Below are 23,659 nucleotides of genomic sequence, written 5' to 3' on the forward strand. Positions count from 1 at the left end.
TTTCATCTTGCTGTCGTCCAATCAGATCGCTCCTTTTCTCCTGCTGTGGTCCAATCAGAGCTCTCCTTTCATCTTGCTGTGGTCCAATCAGATCGCTCCTTTCCTCCTGCTGTGGTCCAATCAGATCCCTCCTTTTATGCCACGGTCCAATCAGAGCTCTTCTTTCATCTTGCTGTCGTCCAATTAGATCGCTCCTTTTCTCCTGCTGTGGTCCAATCAGAGCTCTCCTTTCATCTTGCTGTGGTCCAATCAGATCGCTCCTTTCCTCCTGCTGTGGTCCAATCAGATCCCTCCTTTCCTCTTGCTGTGGTCCAATCAGATCCCTCCTTTTATGCCACGGTCCAATCAGAGCTCTCCTTTCATCTTGCTGTGGTCCAATCAGATCCCTCCTTTTATGCCACGGTCCAATCAGAGCTCTCCTTTCATCTTGCTGTCGTCCAATCAGATCGCTCATTTCCTCCTGCTGTGGTACAATCAGATCCCTCCTTTCCTCTTGCTGTGGTCCAATCAGATCCCTCCTTTTATGCCACGGTCCAATCAGAGCTCTCCTTTCCTCCTGCTGTTGTCCAATCAGATCCCTCCTTTCCTCTTGCTGTGGTCCAATCAGATCCCTCCTTTTATCCCACGGTCCAATCAGAGCTCTCCTTTCATCTTGCTGTCGTTCAATCAGATCGCTCCTTTCCTCCTGCTGTGGCCCAATCAGATCGCTCCTTTCCTCTTGCTGTGGTCCAATCAGATCCCTCCTTTTATGCCACGGTCCAATCAGAGCTCTCCTTTCATCTTGCTGTCGTCCAATCAGATCGCTCCTTTCCTCCTGCTGTGGTCCAATCAGATCCCTCCTTTCCTCTTGCTGTGGTCCAATCAGATCCCTCCTTTTATGCCACAGTCCAATCAGAGCTCTCCTTTCATCTTGCTGTCGTCCAATCAGATCGCTCCTTTCCTCCTGCTGTGGTCCAATCAGATCCCTCCTTTCCTCTTGCTGTGGTCCAATCAGATCCCTCCTTTTATGCCACGGTCCACTCAGAGCTCTCCTTTCATCTTGCTGTGGTCCAATCAGATCGCTCCTTTCCTCCTGCTGTGGTCCAATCAGATCCCTCCTTTTATGCCACGGTCCAATCAGAGCTCTCCTTTCATCTTGCTGTCGTCCAATCAGATCGCTCCTTTTCTCCTGCTGTGGTCCAATCAGAGCTCTCCTTTCATCTTGCTGTGGTCCAATCAGATCGCTCCTTTCCTCCTGCTGTGGTCCAATCAGATCCCTCCTTTTATGCCACGGTCCAATCAGAGCTCTTCTTTCATCTTGCTGTCGTCCAATTAGATCGCTCCTTTTCTCCTGCTGTGGTCCAATCAGAGCTCTCCTTTCATCTTGCTGTGGTCCAATCAGATCGCTCCTTTCCTCCTGCTGTGGTCCAATCAGATCCCTCCTTTCCTCTTGCTGTGGTCCAATCAGATCCCTCCTTTTATGCCACGGTCCAATAAGAGCTCTCCTTTCATCTTGCTGTGGTCCAATCAGATCCCTCCTTTTATGCCACGGTCCAATCAGAGCTCTCCTTTCATCTTGCTGTCGTCCAATCAGATCGCTCATTTCCTCCTGCTGTGGTCCAATCAGATCCCTCCTTTCCTCTTGCTGTGGTCCAATCAGATCCCTCCTTTTATGCCACGGTCCAATCAGAGCTCTCCTTTCATCTTGCTGTGGTCCAATCAGATCGCTCCTTTCCTCCTGCTGTGGTCCAATCAGATCCCTCCTTTTATGCCACGGTCCAAACAGAGCTCTCCTTTCATCTTGCTGTCGTCCAATCAGATCGCTCCTTTTCTCCTGCTGTGGTCCAATCAGAGCTCTCCTTTCATCTTGCTGTGGTCCAATCAGATCCCTCCTTTCCTCCTGCTGTGGTCCAATCAGATCCCTCCTTTCCTCTTGCTGTGGTCCAATCAGATCGCTCCTTTCCTCCTGCTGTGGTCCAATCAGATCCCTCCTTTCCTCTTGCTGTGGTCCAATCAGATCCCTCCTTTTATCCCACGGTCCAATCAGAGCCCTCCTTTCATCTTGCTGTCGTCCAATCAGATCGCTCCTTTCCTCCTGCTGTGGTCCAATCAGATCCCTCCTTTCCTCTTGCTGTGGTCCAATCAGATCCCTCCTTTTATGCCACGGTCCAATCAGAGCTCTCCTTTCATCTTGCTGTGGTCCAATCAGATCGCTCCTTTCCTCCTGCTGTGGTCCAATCAGATCCCTCCTTTCCTCTTGCTGTGGTCCAATCAGATCCCTCCTTTTATGCCACGGTCCAATCAGAGCTCTCCTTTCATCTTGCTGTGGTCCAATCAGATCCCTCCTTTTATGCCACGGTCCAATCAGAGCTCTCCTTTCATCTTGCTGTCGTCCAATCAGATCGCTCATTTCCTCCTGCTGTGGTCCAATCAAATCCCTCCTTTCCTCTTGCTGTGGTCCAATCAGATCCCTCCTTTTATGCCACGGTCCAATCAGAGCTCTCCTTTCATCTTGCTGTGGTCCAATCAGATCGCTCCTTTCCTCCTGCTGTGGTCCAATCAGATCCCTCCTTTTATGCCACGGTCCAATCAGAGCTCTCCTTTCATCTTGCTGTCGTCCAATCAGATCGCTCCTTTTCTCCTGCTGTGGTCCAATCAGAGCTCTCCTTTCATCTTGCTGTGGTCCAATCAGATCCCTCCTTTCCTCCTGCTGTGGTCCAATCAGATCCCTCCTTTCCTCTTGCTGTGGTCCAATCAGATCGCTCCTTTCCTCCTGCTGTGGTCCAATCAGATCCCTCCTTTCCTCTTGCTGTGGTCCAATCAGATCCCTCCTTTATCCCACGGTCCAATCAGAGCTCTCCTTTCATCTTGCTGTCGTCCAATCAGATCGCTCCTTTCCTCCTGCTGTGGTCCAATCAGATCCCTCCTTTACTCTTGCTGTGGTCCTATCAGATCCCTCCTTTTATGCCACGGTCCAATCAGAGCTCTCCTTTCATCTTGCTGTGGTCCAATCAGATCGCTCCTTTCCTCCTGCTGTGGTCCAATCAGATCCCTCCTTTCCTCTTGCTGTGGTCCAATCAGATCCCTCCTTTTATGCCACGGTCCAATCAGAGCTCTCCTTTCATCTTGCTGTGGTCCAATCAGATCGCTCCTTTCCTCCTGCTTTGGTCCAATCAGATCCCTCCTTTTATGCCACGGTCCAATCAGAGCTCTCCTTTCATCTTGCTGTCGTCCAATCAGATCGCTCTTTTTCTCCTGCTGTGGTCCAATCAGAGCTCTCCTTTCATCTTGCTGTCGTCCAATCAGATCGCTCCTTTCCTCCTGCTCTGGTCCAATCAGATCCCTCCTTTCCTCTTGCTGTGGTCCAATCAGATCCCTCCTTTTATGCCACGGTCCAATCAGAGCTCTCCTTTCATCTTGCTGTGGTCCAATCAGATCGCTCCTTTCCTCCTGCTGTGGTCCAATCAGATCCCTCCTTTTATGCCACGGTCCAATCAGAGCTCTCCTTTCATCTTGCTGTCATCCAATCAGATCGCTCCTTTTCTCTTGCTGTGGTCCAATCAGAGCTCTCCTTTCATCTTGCTGTCGTCCAATCAGATCGCTCCTTTCCTCCTGCTGTGGTCCAATCAGATCCCTCCTTTCCTCTTGCTGTGGTCCAATCAGATCCCTCCTTTTATGCCACGGTCCAATCAGAGCTCTCCTTTCATCTTGCTGTCGTCCAATCAGATCGCTCCTTTCCTCCTGCTGTGGTCCAATCAGATCCCTCCTTTCCTCTTGCTGTGGTCCAATCAGATCCCTCCTCTTATGCCACGGTCCAATCAGAGCTCTCCTTTCATCTTGCTGTGGTCCAATCAGATCGCTCCTTTCCTCCTGCTGTGGTCCAATCAGATCCCTCCTTTCCTCTTGCTGTGGTCCAATCAGATCCCTCCTTTTATGCCACGGTCCACTCAGAGCTCTCCTTTCATCTTGCTGTGGTCCAATCAGATCGCTCCTTTCCTCCTGCTGTGGTCCAATCAGATCCCTCCTTTTATGCCACGGTCCAATCAGAGCTCTCCTTTCATCTTGCTGTCGTCCAATCAGATCGCTCCTTTTCTCCTGCTGTGGTCCAATCAGAGCTCTCCTTTCATCTTGCTGTGGTCCAATCAGATCGCTCCTTTCCTCCTGCTGTGGTCCAATCAGATCCCTCCTTTTATGCCACGGTCCAATCAGAGCTCTTCTTTCATCTTGCTGTCGTCCAATTAGATCGCTCCTTTTCTCCTGCTGTGGTCCAATCAGAGCTCTCCTTTCATCTTGCTGTGGTCCAATCAGATCGCTCCTTTCCTCCTGCTGTGGTCCAATCAGATCGCTCCTTTCCTCTTGCTGTGGTCCAATCAGATCCCTCCTTTTATGCCACGGTCCAATCAGAGCTCTCCTTTCATCTTGCTGTGGTCCAATCAGATCCCTCCTTTTATGCCACGGTCCAATCAGAGCTCTCCTTTCATCTTGCTGTCGTCCAATCAGATCGCTCCTTTCCTCCTGCTCTGGTCCAATCAGATCCCTCCTTTCCTCTTGCTGTGGTCCAATCAGATCCCTCCTTTTATGCCACGGTCCAATCAGAGCTCTCCTTTCATCTTGCTGTGGTCCAATCAGATCGCTCCTTTCCTCCTGCTGTGGTCCAATCAGATCCCTCCTTTTATGCCACGGTCCAATCAGAGCTCTCCTTTCATCTTGCTGTCATCCAATCAGATCGCTCCTTTTCTCTTGCTGTGGTCCAATCAGAGCTCTCCTTTCATCTTGCTGTCGTCCAATCAGATCGCTCCTTTCCTCCTGCTGTGGTCCAATCAGATCCCTCCTTTCCTCTTGCTGTGGTCCAATCAGATCCCTCCTTTTATGCCACGGTCCAATCAGAGCTCTCCTTTCATCTTGCTGTCGTCCAATCAGATCGCTCCTTTCCTCCTGCTGTGGTCCAATCAGATCCCTCCTTTCCTCTTGCTGTGGTCCAATCAGATCCCTCCTTTTATGCCACGGTCCAATCATAGCTCTCCTTTCCTCCTGCTTTGGTCCAATCAGATCCCTCCTTTCCTCTTGCTGTGGTCCAATCAGATCCCTCCTTTTATGCCACGGTCCACTCAGAGCTCTCCTTTCATCTTGCTGTGGTCCAATCAGATCGCTCCTTTCCTCCTGCTGTGGTCCAATCAGATCCCTCCTTTTATGCCACGGTCCAATCAGAGCTCTCCTTTCATCTTGCTGTCGTCCAATCAGATCGCTCCTTTTCTCCTGCTGTGGTCCAATCAGAGCTCTCCTTTCATCTTGCTGTGGTCCAATCAGATCGCTCCTTTCCTCCTGCTGTGGTCCAATCAGATCCCTCCTTTCCTCTTGCTGTGGTCCAATCAGATCGCTCCTTTCCTCCTGCTGTGGTCCAATCAGATCCCTCCTTTCCTCTTGCTGTGGTCCAATCAGATCCCTCCTTTTATCCCACGGTCCAATCAGAGCTCTCCTTTCATCTTGCTGTGGTCCAATCAGATCGCTCCTTTCCTCCTGCTGTGGTCCAATCAGATCCCTCCTTTCCTCCTGCTGTGGTCCAATCAGATCCCTCCTTTTATGCCACGGTCCAATCAGAGCTCTCCTTTCATCTTGCTGTCATCCAATCAGATCGCTCCTTTTCTCCTGCTGTGGTCCAATCAGAGCTCTCCTTTCATCTTGCTGTCGTCCAATCAGATCGCTCCTTTCCTCCTGCTGTGGTCCAATCAGATCCCTCCTTTCCTCTTGCTGTGGTCCAATCAGATCCCTCCTTTTATGCCACGGTCCAATCAGAGCTCTCCTTTCATCTTGCTGTCGTCCAATCAGTTCGCTCCTTTTCTCCTGCTGTTGTCCAATCAGAGCTCTCCTTTCATCTTGCTGTGGTCCAATCAGATCGCTCCTTTCCTCCTGCTGTGGTCCAATCAGATCCCTCCTTTTATGCCACGGTCCAATCAGATCTCTCCTTTCATCTTGCTGTCGTCCAATTAGATCGCTCTTTTTCTCCTGCTGTGGTCCAATCAGAGCTCTCCTTTCATCTTGCTGTGTTCCAATCAGATCGCTCCTTTCCTCCTGCTGTGGTCCAATCAGATCCCTCCTTTCCTCTTGCTGTGGTCCAATCAGATCCCTCCTTTTATCCCACGGTCCAATCAGAGCTCTCCTTTCATCTTGCTGTCGTCCAATCAGATCGCTCCTTTCCTCCTGCTGTGGTCCAATCAGATCCCTCCTTTCCTCTTGCTGTGGTCCAATCAGATCCCTCCTTTTATGCCACGGTCCAATCAGAGCTCTCCTTTCATCTTGCTGTGGTCCAATCAGATCGCTCCTTTCCTCCTGCTGTGGTCCAATCAGATCCCTCCTTTCCTCTTGCTGTGGTCCAATCAGATCCCTCCTTTTATGCCACGGTCCAATCAGAGCTCTCCTTTCATCTTGCTGTCATCCAATCAGATCGCTCCTTTTCTCCTGCTGTGGTCCAATCAGAGCTCTCCTTTCATCTTGCTGTCGTCCAATCAGATCGCTCCTTTCCTCCTGCTTTGGTCCAATCAGATCCCTCCTTTCCTCTTGCTGTGGTCCAATCAGATCCCTCCTTTTATGCCACGGTCCACTCAGAGCTCTCCTTTCATCTTGCTGTGGTCCAATCAGATCGCTCCTTTCCTCCTGCTGTGGTCCAATCAGATCCCTCCTTTTATGCCACGGTCCAATCAGAGCTCTCCTTTCATCTTGCTGTCGTCCAATCAGATCACTCCTTTTCTCCTGCTGTGGTCCAATCAGAGCTCTCCTTTCATCTTGCTGTGGTCCAATCAGATCGCTCCTTTCCTCCTGCTTTGGTCCAATCAGAACCCTCCTTTTATGCCACGGTCCAATCAGAGCTCTCCTTTCATCTTGCTGTCGTCCAATCAGATCGCTCTTTTTCTCCTGCTGTGGTCCAATCAGAGCTCTCCTTTCATCTTGCTGTCGTCCAATCAGATCGCTCCTTTCCTCCTGCTCTGGTCCAATCAGATCCCTCCTTTCCTCTTGCTGTGGTCCAATCAGATCCCTCCTTTTATGCCACGGTCCAATCAGAGCTCTCCTTTCATCTTGCTGTGGTCCAATCAGATCGCTCCTTTCCTCCTGCTGTGGTCCAATCAGATCCCTCCTTTTATGCCACGGTCCAATCAGAGCTCTCCTTTCATCTTGCTGTCATCCAATCAGATCGCTCCTTTTCTCTTGCTGTGGTCCAATCAGAGCTCTCCTTTCATCTTGCTGTCGTCCAATCAGATCGCTCCTTTCCTCCTGCTGTGGTCCAATCAGATCCCTCCTTTCCTCTTGCTGTGGTCCAATCAGATCCCTCCTTTTATGCCACGGTCCAATCAGAGCTCTCCTTTCATCTTGCTGTCGTCCAATCAGATCGCTCCTTTCCTCCTGCTGTGGTCCAATCAGATCCCTCCTTTCCTCTTGCTGTGGTCCAATCAGATCCCTCCTTTTATGCCACGGTCCAATCATAGCTCTCCTTTCCTCCTGCTTTGGTCCAATCAGATCCCTCCTTTCCTCTTGCTGTGGTCCAATCAGATCCCTCCTTTTATGCCACGGTCCACTCAGAGCTCTCCTTTCATCTTGCTGTGGTCCAATCAGATCGCTCCTTTCCTCCTGCTGTGGTCCAATCAGATCCCTCCTTTTATGCCACGGTCCAATCAGAGCTCTCCTTTCATCTTGCTGTCGTCCAATCAGATCGCTCCTTTTCTCCTGCTGTGGTCCAATCAGAGCTCTCCTTTCATCTTGCTATGGTCCAATCAGATCGCTCCTTTCCTCCTGCTGTGGTCCAATCAGATCCCTCCTTTCCTCTTGCTGTGGTCCAATCAGATCGCTCCTTTCCTCCTGCTGTGGTCCAATCAGATCCCTCCTTTCCTCTTGCTGTGGTCCAATCAGATCCCTCCTTTTATCCCACGGTCCAATCAGAGCTCTCCTTTCATCTTGCTGTGGTCCAATCAGATCGCTCCTTTCCTCCTGCTGTGGTCCAATCAGATCCCTCCTTTCCTCCTGCTGTGGTCCAATCAGATCCCTCCTTTTATGCCACGGTCCAATCAGAGCTCTCCTTTCATCTTGCTGTCATCCAATCAGATCGCTCCTTTTCTCCTGCTGTGGTCCAATCAGAGCTCTCCTTTCATCTTGCTGTCGTCCAATCAGATCGCTCCTTTCCTCCTGCTGTGGTCCAATCAGATCCCTCCTTTCCTCTTGCTGTGGTCCAATCAGATCCCTCCTTTTATGCCACGGTCCAATCAGAGCTCTCCTTTCATCTTGCTGTGGTCCAATCATATCGCTCCTTTCCTCCTGCTGTGGTCCAATCAGATCCCTCCTTTTATGCCACGGTCCAATCAGAGCTCTCCTTTCATCTTGCTGTCGTCCAATCAGTTCGCTCCTTTTCTCCTGCTGTTGTCCAATCAGAGCTCTCCTTTCATCTTGCTGTGGTCCAATCAGATCGCTCCTTTCCTCCTGCTGTGGTCCAATCAGATCCCTCCTTTTATGCCACGGTCCAATCAGATCTCTCCTTTCATCTTGCTGTCGTCCAATTAGATCGCTCCTTTTCTCCTGCTGTGGTCCAATCAGAGCTCTCCTTTCATCTTGCTGTGTTCCAATCAGATCGCTCCTTTCCTCCTGCTGTGGTCCAATCAGATCCCTCCTTTCCTCTTGCTGTGGTCCAATCAGATCCCTCCTTTTATCCCACGGTCCAATCAGAGCTCTCCTTTCATCTTGCTGTCGTCCAATCAGATCGCTCCTTTCCTCCTGCTGTGGTCCAATCAGATCCCTCCTTTCCTCTTGCTGTGGTCCAATCAGATCCCTCCTTTTATGCCACGGTCCAATCAGAGCTCTCCTTTCATCTTGCTGTGGTCCAATCAGATCGCTCCTTTCCTCCTGCTGTGGTCCAATCAGATCCCTCCTTTCCTCTTGCTGTGGTCCAATCAGATCCCTCCTTTTATGCCACGGTCCAATCAGAGCTCTCCTTTCATCTTGCTGTCATCCAATCAGATCGCTCCTTTTCTCCTGCTGTGGTCCAATCAGAGCTCTCCTTTCATCTTGCTGTCGTCCAATCAGATCGCTCCTTTCCTCCTGCTTTGGTCCAATCAGATCCCTCCTTTCCTCTTGCTGTGGTCCAATCAGATCCCTCCTTTTATGCCACGGTCCACTCAGAGCTCTCCTTTCATCTTGCTGTGGTCCAATCAGATCGCTCCTTTCCTCCTGCTGTGGTCCAATCAGATCCCTCCTTTTATGCCACGGTCCAATCAGAGCTCTCCTTTCATCTTGCTGTCGTCCAATCAGATCACTCCTTTTCTCCTGCTGTGGTCCAATCAGAGCTCTCCTTTCATCTTGCTGTGGTCCAATCAGATCGCTCCTTTCCTCCTGCTGTGGTCCAATCAGATCCCTCCTTTTATGCCACGGTCCAATCAGAGCTCTTCTTTCATCTTGCTGTCGTCCAATTAGATCGCTCCTTTTCTCCTGCTGTGGTCCAATCAGAGCTCTCCTTTCATCTTGCTGTGGTCCAATCAGATCGCTCCTTTCCTCCTGCTGTGGTCCAATCAGATCCCTCCTTTCCTCTTGCTGTGGTCCAATCAGATCCCTCCTTTTATGCCACGGTCCAATCAGAGCTCTCCTTTCATCTTGCTGTGGTCCAATCAGATCGCTCCTTTCCTCCTGCTGTGGTCCAATCAGATCCCTCCTTTTATGCCACGGTCCAATCAGAGCTCTCCTTTCATCTTGCTGTCGTCCAATCAGATCGCTCCTTTTCTCCTGCTGTGGTCCAATCAGAGCTCTCCTTTCATCTTGCTGTGGTCCAATCAGATCGCTCCTTTCCTCCTGCTGTGGTCCAATCAGATCCCTCCTTTTATGCCACGGTCCAATCAGAGCTCTTCTTTCATCTTGCTGTCGTCCAATTAGATCGCTCCTTTTCTCCTGCTGTGGTCCAATCAGAGCTCTCCTTTCATCTTGCTGTGGTCCAATCAGATCGCTCCTTTCCTCCTGCTGTGGTCCAATCAGATCCCTCCTTTCCTCTTGCTGTGGTCCAATCAGATCCCTCCTTTTATGCCACGGTCCAATCAGAGCTCTCCTTTCATCTTGCTGTGGTCCAATCAGATCCCTCCTTTTATGCCACGGTCCAATCAGAGCTCTCCTTTCATCTTGCTGTCGTCCAATCAGATCGCTCCTTTTCTCCTGCTGTGGTCCAATCAGAGCTCTCCTTTCATCTTGCTGTGGTCCAATCAGATCGCTCCTTTCCTCCTGCTGTGGTCCAATCAGATCCCTCCTTTCCTCTTGCTGTGGTCCAATCAGATCGCTCCTTTCCTCCTGCTGTGGTCCAATCAGATCCCTCCTTTCCTCTTGCTGTGGTCCAATCAGATCCCTCCTTTTATCCCACGGTCCAATCAGAGCTCTCCTTTCATCTTGCTGTGGTCCAATCAGATCGCTCCTTTCCTCCTGCTGTGGTCCAATCAGATCCCTCCTTTCCTCTTGCTGTGGTCCAATCAGATCCCTCCTTTTATGCCACGGTCCACTCAGAGCTCTCCTTTCATCTTGCTGTGGTCCAATCAGATCGCTCCTTTCCTCCTGCTGTGGTCCAATCAGATCCCTCCTTTTATGCCACGGTCCAATCAGAGCTCTACTTTCATCTTGCTGTCGTCCAATCAGATCGCTCCTTTTCTCCTGCTGTGGTCCAATCAGAGCTCTCCTTTCATCTTGCTGTGGTCCAATCAGATCGCTCCTTTCCTCCTGCTGTGGTCCAATCAGATCCCTCCTTTTATGCCACGGTCCAATCAGAGCTCTTCTTTCATCTTGCTGTCGTCCAATTAGATCGCTCCTTTTCTCCTGCTGTGGTCCAATCAGAGCTCTCCTTTCATCTTGCTGTGGTCCAATCAGATCGCTCCTTTCCTCCTGCTGTGGTCCAATCAGATCGCTCCTTTCCTCTTGCTGTGGTCCAATCAGATCCCTCCTTTTATGCCACGGTCCAATCAGAGCTCTCCTTTCATCTTGCTGTGGTCCAATCAGATCCCTCCTTTTATGCCACGGTCCAATCAGAGCTCTCCTTTCATCTTGCTGTCGTCCAATCAGATCGCTCCTTTCCTCCTGCTCTGGTCCAATCAGATCCCTCCTTTCCTCTTGCTGTGGTCCAATCAGATCCCTCCTTTTATGCCACGGTCCAATCAGAGCTCTCCTTTCATCTTGCTGTGGTCCAATCAGATCGCTCCTTTCCTCCTGCTGTGGTCCAATCAGATCCCTCCTTTTATGCCACGGTCCAATCAGAGCTCTCCTTTCATCTTGCTGTCATCCAATCAGATCGCTCCTTTTCTCTTGCTGTGGTCCAATCAGAGCTCTCCTTTCATCTTGCTGTCGTCCAATCAGATCGCTCCTTTCCTCCTGCTGTGGTCCAATCAGATCCCTCCTTTCCTCTTGCTGTGGTCCAATCAGATCCCTCCTTTTATGCCACGGTCCAATCAGAGCTCTCCTTTCATCTTGCTGTCGTCCAATCAGATCGCTCCTTTCCTCCTGCTGTGGTCCAATCAGATCCCTCCTTTCCTCTTGCTGTGGTCCAATCAGATCCCTCCTTTTATGCCACGGTCCAATCATAGCTCTCCTTTCCTCCTGCTTTGGTCCAATCAGATCCCTCCTTTCCTCTTGCTGTGGTCCAATCAGATCCCTCCTTTTATGCCACGGTCCACTCAGAGCTCTCCTTTCATCTTGCTGTGGTCCAATCAGATCGCTCCTTTCCTCCTGCTGTGGTCCAATCAGATCCCTCCTTTTATGCCACGGTCCAATCAGAGCTCTCCTTTCATCTTGCTGTCGTCCAATCAGATCGCTCCTTTTCTCCTGCTGTGGTCCAATCAGAGCTCTCCTTTCATCTTGCTGTGGTCCAATCAGATCGCTCCTTTCCTCCTGCTGTGGTCCAATCAGATCCCTCCTTTCCTCTTGCTGTGGTCCAATCAGATCGCTCCTTTCCTCCTGCTGTGGTCCAATCAGATCCCTCCTTTCCTCTTGCTGTGGTCCAATCAGATCCCTCCTTTTATCCCACGGTCCAATCAGAGCTCTCCTTTCATCTTGCTGTGGTCCAATCAGATCGCTCCTTTCCTCCTGCTGTGGTCCAATCAGATCCCTCCTTTCCTCCTGCTGTGGTCCAATCAGATCCCTCCTTTTATGCCACGGTCCAATCAGAGCTCTCCTTTCATCTTGCTGTCATCCAATCAGATCGCTCCTTTTCTCCTGCTGTGGTCCAATCAGAGCTCTCCTTTCATCTTGCTGTCGTCCAATCAGATCGCTCCTTTCCTCCTGCTGTGGTCCAATCAGATCCCTCCTTTCCTCTTGCTGTGGTCCAATCAGATCCCTCCTTTTATGCCACGGTCCAATCAGAGCTCTCCTTTCATCTTGCTGTGGTCCAATCATATCGCTCCTTTCCTCCTGCTGTGGTCCAATCAGATCCCTCCTTTTATGCCACGGTCCAATCAGAGCTCTCCTTTCATCTTGCTGTCGTCCAATCAGTTCGCTCCTTTTCTCCTGCTGTTGTCCAATCAGAGCTCTCCTTTCATCTTGCTGTGGTCCAATCAGATCGCTCCTTTCCTCCTGCTGTGGTCCAATCAGATCCCTCCTTTTATGCCACGGTCCAATCAGATCTCTCCTTTCATCTTGCTGTCGTCCAATTAGATCGCTCCTTTTCTCCTGCTGTGGTCCAATCAGAGCTCTCCTTTCATCTTGCTGTGTTCCAATCAGATCGCTCCTTTCCTCCTGCTGTGGTCCAATCAGATCCCTCCTTTCCTCTTGCTGTGGTCCAATCAGATCCCTCCTTTTATCCCACGGTCCAATCAGAGCTCTCCTTTCATCTTGCTGTCGTCCAATCAGATCGCTCCTTTCCTCCTGCTGTGGTCCAATCAGATCCCTCCTTTCCTCTTGCTGTGGTCCAATCAGATCCCTCCTTTTATGCCACGGTCCAATCAGAGCTCTCCTTTCATCTTGCTGTGGTCCAATCAGATCGCTCCTTTCCTCCTGCTGTGGTCCAATCAGATCCCTCCTTTCCTCTTGCTGTGGTCCAATCAGATCCCTCCTTTTATGCCACGGTCCAATCAGAGCTCTCCTTTCATCTTGCTGTCATCCAATCAGATCGCTCCTTTTCTCCTGCTGTGGTCCAATCAGAGCTCTCCTTTCATCTTGCTGTCGTCCAATCAGATCGCTCCTTTCCTCCTGCTTTGGTCCAATCAGATCCCTCCTTTCCTCTTGCTGTGGTCCAATCAGATCCCTCCTTTTATGCCACGGTCCACTCAGAGCTCTCCTTTCATCTTGCTGTGGTCCAATCAGATCGCTCCTTTCCTCCTGCTGTGGTCCAATCAGATCCCTCCTTTTATGCCACGGTCCAATCAGAGCTCTCCTTTCATCTTGCTGTCGTCCAATCAGATCACTCCTTTTCTCCTGCTGTGGTCCAATCAGAGCTCTCCTTTCATCTTGCTGTGGTCCAATCAGATCGCTCCTTTCCTCCTGCTTTGGTCCAATCAGAACCCTCCTTTTATGCCACGGTCCAATCAGAGCTCTCCTTTCATCTTGCTGTCGTCCAATCAGATCGCTCTTTTTCTCCTGCTGTGGTCCAATCAGAGCTCTCCTTTCATCTTGCTGTCGTCCAATCAGATCGCTCCTTTCCTCCTGCTCTGGTCCAATCAGATCCCTCCTTTCCTCTTGCTGTGGTCCAATCAGATCCCTCCTTTTATGCCACGGTCCAATCAGAGCTCTCCTTTCATCTTGCTGTGGTCCAATCAGATCGCTCCTTTCCTCCTGCTGTGGTCCAATCAGATCCCTCCTTTTATGCCACGGTCCAATCAGAGCTCTCCTTTCATCTTGCTGTCATCCAATCAGATCGCTCCTTTTCTCTTGCTGTGGTCCAATCAGAGCTCTCCTTTCATCTTGCTGTCGTCCAATCAGATCGCTCCTTTCCTCCTGCTGTGGTCCAATCAGATCCCTCCTTTCCTCTTGCTGTGGTCCAATCAGATCCCTCCTTTTATGCCACGGTCCAATCAGAGCTCTCCTTTCATCTTGCTGTCGTCCAATCAGATCGCTCCTTTCCTCCTGCTGTGGTCCAATCAGATCCCTCCTTTCCTCTTGCTGTGGTCCAATCAGATCCCTCCTTTTATGCCACGGTCCAATCATAGCTCTCCTTTCCTCCTGCTTTGGTCCAATCAGATCCCTCCTTTCCTCTTGCTGTGGTCCAATCAGATCCCTCCTTTTATGCCACGGTCCACTCAGAGCTCTCCTTTCCTCTTGCTGTGGTCCAATCAGATCCCTCCTTTTATCCCACGGTCCAATCAGAGCTCTCCTTTCATCTTGCTGTCGTCCAATCAGATCGCTGTTTTTCTCCTGCTGTGGTGCAATCAGAGCTCTCCTTTCATCTTGCTGTCGTCCAATCAGATCACTCCTTTCCTCCTGCTGTGGTCCAATCAGATCCCTCCTTTCCTCTTGCTGTGGTCCAATCAGATCCCTCCTTTTATGCCACGGTCCAATCAGAGCTCTCCTTTCATCTTGCTGTGGTCCAATCAGATCGCTCCTTTCCTCCTGCTGTGTTCCAATCAGATCCCTCCTTTCCTATTGCTGAGGTCCAATCAGATCCCTCCTTTTATGCCACGGTCCAATCAGAGCTCTCCTATCATCTTGCTGTGGTCCAATCAGATCGCTCCTTTCCTCCTGCTGTGGTCCAATCAGATCCCTCCTTTTATGCCACGGTCCAATCAGAGCTCTCCTTTCATCTTGCTGTCGTCCAATTAGATCGCTCCTTTTCTCCTGCTGTGGTCCAATCAGAACTCTCCTTTCATCTTGCTGTGGTCCAATCAGATCGCTCCTTTCTTCCTGCTGTGGTCCAATCAGATCCCTCCTTTCCTCTTGCTGTGGTCCAATCAGATCCCTCCTTTTATGCCACGGTCCAATCAGAGCTCTCCTTTCATCTTGCTGTCGTCCAATCAGATCGCTCCTTTCCTAGTGCTGTGGTCCAATCAGATCCCTCCTTTCCTCTTGCTGTGGTCCAATCAGATCCCTCCTTTTATGCCACGGTCCAATCAGAGCTCTCCTTTCATCTTGCTGTGGTCCAATCAGATCGCTCCTTTCCTCCTGCTGTGGTCCAATCAGATCCCTCCTTTTATGCCACGGTCCAATCAGAGCTCTCCTTTCATCTTGCTGTCGTCCAATCAGATCGCTCCTTTTCTCCTGCTGTGGTCCAATCAGAGCTCTCCTTTCATCTTGCTGTGGTCCAATCAGATCGCTCCTTTCCTCCTGCTGTGGTCCAATCAGATCCCTCCTTTCCTCTTGCTGTGGTCCAATCAGATCCCTCCTTTTATCCCACGGTCCAATCAGAGCTCTCCTTTCATCTTGCTGTCGTCCAATCAGATCGCTCTTTTTCTCCTGCTGTGGTCCAATCAGAGCTCTCCTTTCATCTTGCTGTCGTCCAATCAGATCGCTCCTTTCCTCCTGCTGTGGTCCAATCATATCCCTCCTTTCCTCTTGCTGTGGTCCAATCAGATCCCTCCTTTTATGCCACGGTCCAATCAGAGCTCTCCTTTCATCTTGCTGTCATCCAATCAGATCGCTCCTTTTCTCTTGCTGTGGTCCAATCAGAGCTCTCCTTTCATCTTGCTGTCGTCCAATCAGATCGCTCCTTTCCTCCTGCTGTGGTCCAATCAGATCCCTCCTTTCCTCTTGCTGTGGTCCAATCAGATCCCTCCTTTTATGCCACGGTCCAATCAGAGCTCTCCTTTCATCTTGCTGTGGTCCAATCAGATCGCTCCTTTCCTCCTGCTTTGGTCCAATCAGATCCCTCCTTTCCTCTTGCTGTGGTCCAATCAGATCCCTCCTTTTATGCCACGGTCCACTCAGAGCTCTCCTTTCATCTTGCTGTGGTCCAATCAGATCGCTCCTTTCCTCCTGCTGTGGTCCAATCAGATCCCTCCTTTTATGCCACGGTCCAATCAGAGCTCTCCTTTCATCTTGCTGTCGTCCAATCAGATCGCTCCTTTTCTCCTGCTGTGGTCCAATCAGAGCTCTCCTTTCATCTTGCTGTGGTCCAATCAGATCGCTCCTTTCCTCCTGCTGTGGTCCAATCAGATCCCTCCTTTTATGCCACGGTCCAATCAGAGCTCTTCTTTCATCTTGCTGTCGTCCAATTAGATCGCTCCTTTTCTCCTGCTGTGGTCCAATCAGAGCTCTCCTTTCATCTTGCTGTGGTCCAATCAGATCGCTCCTTTCCTCCTGCTGTGGTCCAATCAGATCCCTCCTTTCCTCTTGCTGTGGTCCAATCAGATCCCTCCTTTTATGCCACGGTCCAATCAGAGCTCTCCTTTCATCTTGCTGTGGTCCAATCAGATCCCTCCTTTTATGCCACGGTCCAATCAGATCGCTCCTTTCCTCCTGCTGTGGTCCAATCAGATCCCTCCTTTCCTCTTGCTGTGGTCCAATCAGATCCCTCCTTTTATGCCACGGTCCAATCAGAGCTCTCCTTTCATCTTGCTGTGGTCCAATCAGATCGCTCCTTTCCTCCTGCTGTGGTCCAATCAGATCCCTCCTTTCCTCTTGCTGTGGTCCAATCAGATCCCTCCTTTTATGCCACGGTCCAATCAGAGCTCTCCTTTCATCTTGCTGTGGTCCAATCAGATCCCTCCTTTTATGCCACGGTCCAATCAGAGCTCTCCTTTCATCTTGCTGTCGTCCAATCAGATCGCTCATTTCCTCCTGCTGTGGTCCAATCAAATCCCTCCTTTCCTCTTGCTGTGGTCCAATCAGATCCCTCCTTTTATGCCACGGTCCAATCAGAGCTCTCCTTTCATCTTGCTGTGGTCCAATCAGATCGCTCCTTTCCTCCTGCTGTGGTCCAATCAGATCCCTCCTTTTATGCCACGGTCCAATCAGAGCTCTCCTTTCATCTTGCTGTCGTCCAATCAGATCACTCCTTTTCTCCTGCTGTGGTCCAATCAGAGCTCTCCTTTCATCTTGCTGTGGTCCAATCAGATCCCTCCTTTCCTCCTGCTGTGGTCCAATCAGATCCCTCCTTTCCTCTTGCTGTGGTCCAATCAGATCGCTCCTTTCCTCCTGCTGTGGTCCAATCAGATCCCTCCTTTCCTCTTGCTGTGGTCCAATCAGATCCCTCCTTTATCCCACGGTCCAATCAGAGCTCTCCTTTCATCTTGCTGTCGTCCAATCAGATCGCTCCTTTCCTCCTGCTGTGGTCCAATCAGATCCCTCCTTTACTCTTGCTGTGGTCCAATCAGATCCCTCCTTTTATGCCACGGTCCAATCAGAGCTCTCCTTTCATCTTGCTGTGGTCCAATCAGATCGCTCCTTTCCTCCTGCTGTGGTCCAATCAGATCCCTCCTTTCCTCTTGCTGTGGTCCAATCAGATCCCTCCTTTTATGCCACGGTCCAATCAGAGCTCTCCTTTCATCTTGCTGTGGTCCAATCAGATCGCTCCTTTCCTCCTGCTTTGGTCCAATCAGATCCCTCCTTTTATGCCACGGTCCAATCAGAGCTCTCCTTTCATCTTGCTGTCGTCCAATCAGATCGCTCTTTTTCTCCTGCTGTGGTCCAATCAGAGCTCTCCTTTCATCTTGCTGTCGTCCAATCAGATCGCTCCTTTCCTCCTGCTCTGGTCCAATCAGATCCCTCCTTTCCTCTTGCTGTGGTCCAATCAGATCCCTCCTTTTATGCCACGGTCCAATCAGAGCTCTCCTTTCATCTTGCTGTGGTCCAATCAGATCGCTCCTTTCCTCCTGCTGTGGTCCAATCAGATCCCTCCTTTTATGCCACGGTCCAATCAGAGCTCTCCTTTCATCTTGCTGTCATCCAATCAGATCGCTCCTTTTCTCTTGCTGTGGTCCAATCAGAGCTCTCCTTTCATCTTGCTGTCGTCCAATCAGATCGCTCCTTTCCTCCTGCTGTGGTCCAATCAGATCCCTCCTTTCCTCTTGCTGTGGTCCAATCAGATCCCTCCTTTTATGCCACGGTCCAATCAGAGCTCTCCTTTCATCTTGCTGTCGTCCAATCAGATCGCTCCTTTCCTCCTGCTGTGGTCCAATCAGATCCCTCCTTTCCTCTTGCTGTGGTCCAATCAGATCCCTCCTCTTATGCCACGGTCCAATCAGAGCTCTCCTTTCATCTTGCTGTGGTCCAATCAGATCGCTCCTTTCCTCCTGCTGTGGTCCAATCAGATCCCTCCTTTCCTCTTGCTGTGGTCCAATCAGATCCCTCCTTTTATGCCACGGTCCACTCAGAGCTCTCCTTTCATCTTGCTGTGGTCCAATCAGATCGCTCCTTTCCTCCTGCTGTGGTCCAATCAGATCCCTCCTTTTATGCCACGGTCCAATCAGAGCTCTCCTTTCATCTTGCTGTCGTCCAATCAGATCGCTCCTTTTCTCCTGCTGTGGTCCAATCAGAGCTCTCCTTTCATCTTGCTGTGGTCCAATCAGATCGCTCCTTTCCTCCTGCTGTGGTCCAATCAGATCCCTCCTTTTATGCCACGGTCCAATCAGAGCTCTTCTTTCATCTTGCTGTCGTCCAATTAGATCGCTCCTTTTCTCCTGCTGTGGTCCAATCAGAGCTCTCCTTTCATCTTGCTGTGGTCCAATCAGATCGCTCCTTTCCTCCTGCTGTGGTCCAATCAGATCGCTCCTTTCCTCTTGCTGTGGTCCAATCAGATCCCTCCTTTTATGCCACGGTCCAATCAGAGCTCTCCTTTCATCTTGCTGTGGTCCAATCAGATCCCTCCTTTTATGCCACGGTCCAATCAGAGCTCTCCTTTCATCTTGCTGTCGTCCAATCAGATCGCTCCTTTCCTCCTGCTCTGGTCCAATCAGATCCCTCCTTTCCTCTTGCTGTGGTCCAATCAGATCCCTCCTTTTATGCCACGGTCCAATCAGAGCTCTCCTTTCATCTTGCTGTGGTCCAATCAGATCGCTCCTTTCCTCCTGCTGTGGTCCAATCAGATCCCTCCTTTTATGCCACGGTCCAATCAGAGCTCTCCTTTCATCTTGCTGTCATCCAATCAGATCGCTCCTTTTCTCTTGCTGTGGTCCAATCAGAGCTCTCCTTTCATCTTGCTGTCGTCCAATCAGATCGCTCCTTTCCTCCTGCTGTGGTCCAATCAGATCCCTCCTTTCCTCTTGCTGTGGTCCAATCAGATCCCTCCTTTTATGCCACGGTCCAATCAGAGCTCTCCTTTCATCTTGCTGTCGTCCAATCAGATCGCTCCTTTCCTCCTGCTGTGGTCCAATCAGATCCCTCCTTTCCTCTTGCTGTGGTCCAATCAGATCCCTCCTTTTATGCCACGGTCCAATCATAGCTCTCCTTTCCTCCTGCTTTGGTCCAATCAGATCCCTCCTTTCCTCTTGCTGTGGTCCAATCAGATCCCTCCTTTTATGCCACGGTCCACTCAGAGCTCTCCTTTCATCTTGCTGTGGTCCAATCAGATCGCTCCTTTCCTCCTGCTGTGGTCCAATCAGATCCCTCCTTTTATGCCACGGTCCAATCAGAGCTCTCCTTTCATCTTGCTGTCGTCCAATCAGATCGCTCCTTTTCTCTTGCTGTGGTCCAATCAGAGCTCTCCTTTCATCTTGCTGTGGTCCAATCAGATCGCTCCTTTCCTCCTGCTGTGGTCCAATCAGATCCCTCCTTTCCTCTTACTGTGGTCCAATCAGATCGCTCCTTTCCTCCTGCTGTGGTCCAATCAGATCCCTCCTTTCCTCTTGCTGTGGTCCAATCAGATCCCTCCTTTTATCCCACGGTCCAATCAGAGCTCTCCTTTCATCTTGCTGTGGTCCAATCAGATCGCTCCTTTCCTCCTGCTGTGGTCCAATCAGATCCCTCCTTTCCTCCTGCTGTGGTCCAATCAGATCCCTCCTTTTATGCCACGGTCCAATCAGAGCTCTCCTTTCATCTTGCTGTCATCCAATCAGATCGCTCCTTTTCTCCTGCTGTGGTCCAATCAGAGCTCTCCTTTCATCTTGCTGTCGTCCAATCAGATCGCTCCTTTCCTCCTGCTGTGGTCCAATCAGATCCCTCCTTTCCTCTTGCTGTGGTCCAATCAGATCCCTCCTTTTATGCCACGGTCCAATCAGAGCTCTCCTTTCATCTTGCTGTGGTCCAATCATATCGCTCCTTTCCTCCTGCTGTGGTCCAATCAGATCCCTCCTTTTATGCCACGGTCCAATCAGAGCTCTCCTTTCATCTTGCTGTCGTCCAATCAGTTCGCTCCTTTTCTCCTGCTGTTGTCCAATCAGAGCTCTCCTTTCATCTTGCTGTGGTCCAATCAGATCGCTCCTTTCCTCCTGCTGTGGTCCAATCAGATCCCTCCTTTTATGCCACGGTCCAATCAGATCTCTCCTTTCATCTTGCTGTCGTCCAATTAGATCGCTCCTTTTCTCCTGCTGTGGTCCAATCAGAGCTCTCCTTTCATCTTGCTGTGTTCCAATCAGATCGCTCCTTTCCTCCTGCTGTGGTCCAATCAGATCCCTCCTTTCCTCTTGCTGTGGTCCAATCAGATCCCTCCTTTTATCCCACGGTCCAATCAGAGCTCTCCTTTCATCTTGCTGTCGTCCAATCAGATCGCTCCTTTCCTCCTGCTGTGGTCCAATCAGATCCCTCCTTTCCTCTTGCTGTGGTCCAATCAGATCCCTCCTTTTATGCCACGGTCCAATCAGAGCTCTCCTTTCATCTTGCTGTGGTCCAATCAGATCGCTCCTTTCCTCCTGCTGTGGTCCAATCAGATCGCTCCTTTCCTCTTGCTGTGGTCCAATCAGATCCCTCCTTTTATGCCACGGTCCAATCAGAGCTCTCCTTTCATCTTGCTGTCATCCAATCAGATCGCTCCTTTTCTCCTGCTGTGGTCCAATCAGAGCTCTCCTTTCATCTTGCTGTCGTCCAATCAGATCGCTCCTTTCCTCCTGCTTTGGTCCAATCAGATCCCTCCTTTCCTCTTGCTGTGGTCCAATCAGATCCCTCCTTTTATGCCACGGTCCACTCAGAGCTCTCCTTTCATCTTGCTGTGGTCCAATCAGATCGCTCCTTTCCTCCTGCTGTGGTCCAATCAGATCCCTCCTTTTATGCCACGGTCCAATCAGAGCTCTCCTTTCATCTTGCTGTCGTCCAATCAGATCACTCCTTTTCTCCTGCTGTGGTCCAATCAGAGCTCTCCTTTCATCTTGCTGTGGTCCAATCAGATCGCTCCTTTCCTCCTGCTTTGGTCCAATCAGAACCCTCCTTTTATGCCACGGTCCAATCAGAGCTCTCCTTTCATCTTGCTGTCGTCCAATCAGATCGCTCTTTTTCTCCTGCTGTGGTCCAATCAGAGCTCTCCTTTCATCTTGCTGTCGTCCAATCAGATCGCTCCTTTCCTCCTGCTCTGGTCCAATCAGATCCCTCCTTTCCTCTTGCTGTGGTCCAATCAGATCCCTCCTTTTATGCCACGGTCCAATCAGAGCTCTCCTTTCATCTTGCTGTGGTCCAATCAGATCGCTCCTTTCCTCCTGCTGTGGTCCAATCAGATCCCTCCTTTTATGCCACGGTCCAATCAGAGCTCTCCTTTCATCTTGCTGTCATCCAATCAGATCGCTCCTTTTCTCTTGCTGTGGTCCAATCAGAGCTCTCCTTTCATCTTGCTGTCGTCCAATCAGATCGCTCCTTTCCTCCTGCTGTGGTCCAATCAGATCCCTCCTTTCCTCTTGCTGTGGTCCAATCAGATCCCTCCTTTTATGCCACGGTCCAATCAGAGCTCTCCTTTCATCTTGCTGTCGTCCAATCAGATCGCTCCTTTCCTCCTGCTGTGGTCCAATCAGATCCCTCCTTTCCTCTTGCTGTGGTCCAATCAGATCCCTCCTTTTATGCCACGGTCCAATCATAGCTCTCCTTTCCTCCTGCTTTGGTCCAATCAGATCCCTCCTTTCCTCTTGCTGTGGTCCAATCAGATCCCTCCTTTTATGCCACGGTCCACTCAGAGCTCTCCTTTCATCTTGCTGTGGTCCAATCAGATCGCTCCTTTCCTCCTGCTGTGGTCCAATCAGATCCCTCCTTTTATGCCACGGTCCAATCAGAGCTCTCCTTTCATCTTGCTGTCGTCCAATCAGATCGCTCCTTTTCTCCTGCTGTGGTCCAATCAGAGCTCTCCTTTCATCTTGCTGTGGTCCAATCAGATCGCTCCTTTCCTCCTGCTGTGGTCCAATCAGATCCCTCCTTTCCTCTTGCTGTGGTCCAATCAGATCGCTCCTTTCCTCCTGCTGTGGTCCAATCAGATCCCTCCTTTCCTCTTGCTGTGGTCCAATCAGATCCCTCCTTTTATCCCACGGTCCAATCAGAGCTCTCCTTTCATCTTGCTGTGGTCCAATCAGATCGCTCCTTTCCTCCTGCTGTGGTCCAATCAGATCCCTCCTTTCCTCCTGCTGTGGTCCAATCAGATCCCTCCTTTTATGCCACGGTCCAATCAGAGCTCTCCTTTCATCTTGCTGTCATCCAATCAGATCGCTCCTTTTCTCCTGCTGTGGTCCAATCAGAGCTCTCCTTTCATCTTGCTGTCGTCCAATCAGATCGCTCCTTTCCTCCTGCTGTGGTCCAATCAGATCCCTCCTTTCCTCTTGCTGTGGTCCAATCAGATCCCTCCTTTTATGCCACGGTCCAATCAGAGCTCTCCTTTCATCTTGCTGTGGTCCAATCATATCGCTCCTTTCCTCCTGCTGTGGTCCAATCAGATCCCTCCTTTTATGCCACGGTCCAATCAGAGCTCTCCTTTCATCTTGCTGTCGTCCAATCAGTTCGCTCCTTTTCTCCTGCTGTTGTCCAATCAGAGCTCTCCTTTCATCTTGCTGTGGTCCAATCAGATCGCTCCTTTCCTCCTGCTGTGGTCCAATCAGATCCCTCCTTTTATGCCACGGTCCAATCAGATCTCTCCTTTCATCTTGCTGTCGTCCAATTAGATCGCTCCTTTTCTCCTGCTGTGGTCCAATCAGAGCTCTCCTTTCATCTTGCTGTGTTCCAATCAGATCGCTCCTTTCCTCCTGCTGTGGTCCAATCAGATCCCTCCTTTCCTCTTGCTGTGGTCCAATCAGATCCCTCCTTTTATCCCACGGTCCAATCAGAGCTCTCCTTTCATCTTGCTGTCGTCCAATCAGATCGCTCCTTTCCTCCTGCTGTGGTCCAATCAGATCCCTCCTTTCCTCTTGCTGTGGTCCAATCAGATCCCTCCTTTTATGCCACGGTCCAATCAGAGCTCTCCTTTCATCTTGCTGTGGTCCAATCAGATCGCTCCTTTCCTCCTGCTGTGGTCCAATCAGATCCCTCCTTTCCTCTTGCTGTGGTCCAATCAGATCCCTCCTTTTATGCCACGGTCCAATCAGAGCTCTCCTTTCATCTTGCTGTCATCCAATCAGATCGCTCCTTTTCTCCTGCTGTGGTCCAATCAGAGCTCTCCTTTCATCTTGCTGTCGTCCAATCAGATCGCTCCTTTCCTCCTGCTTTGGTCCAATCAGATCCCTCCTTTCCTCTTGCTGTGGTCCAATCAGATCCCTCCTTTTATGCCACGGTCCACTCAGAGCTCTCCTTTCATCTTGCTGTGGTCCAATCAGATCGCTCCTTTCCTCCTGCTGTGGTCCAATCAGATCCCTCCTTTTATGCCACGGTCCAATCAGAGCTCTCCTTTCATCTTGCTGTCGTCCAATCAGATCACTCC

This window comes from Centroberyx gerrardi, chromosome 8 (assembly GCF_048128805.1).
Source record: "Centroberyx gerrardi isolate f3 chromosome 8, fCenGer3.hap1.cur.20231027, whole genome shotgun sequence".
Classification (NCBI taxonomy): domain Eukaryota; kingdom Metazoa; phylum Chordata; class Actinopteri; order Beryciformes; family Berycidae; genus Centroberyx; species Centroberyx gerrardi.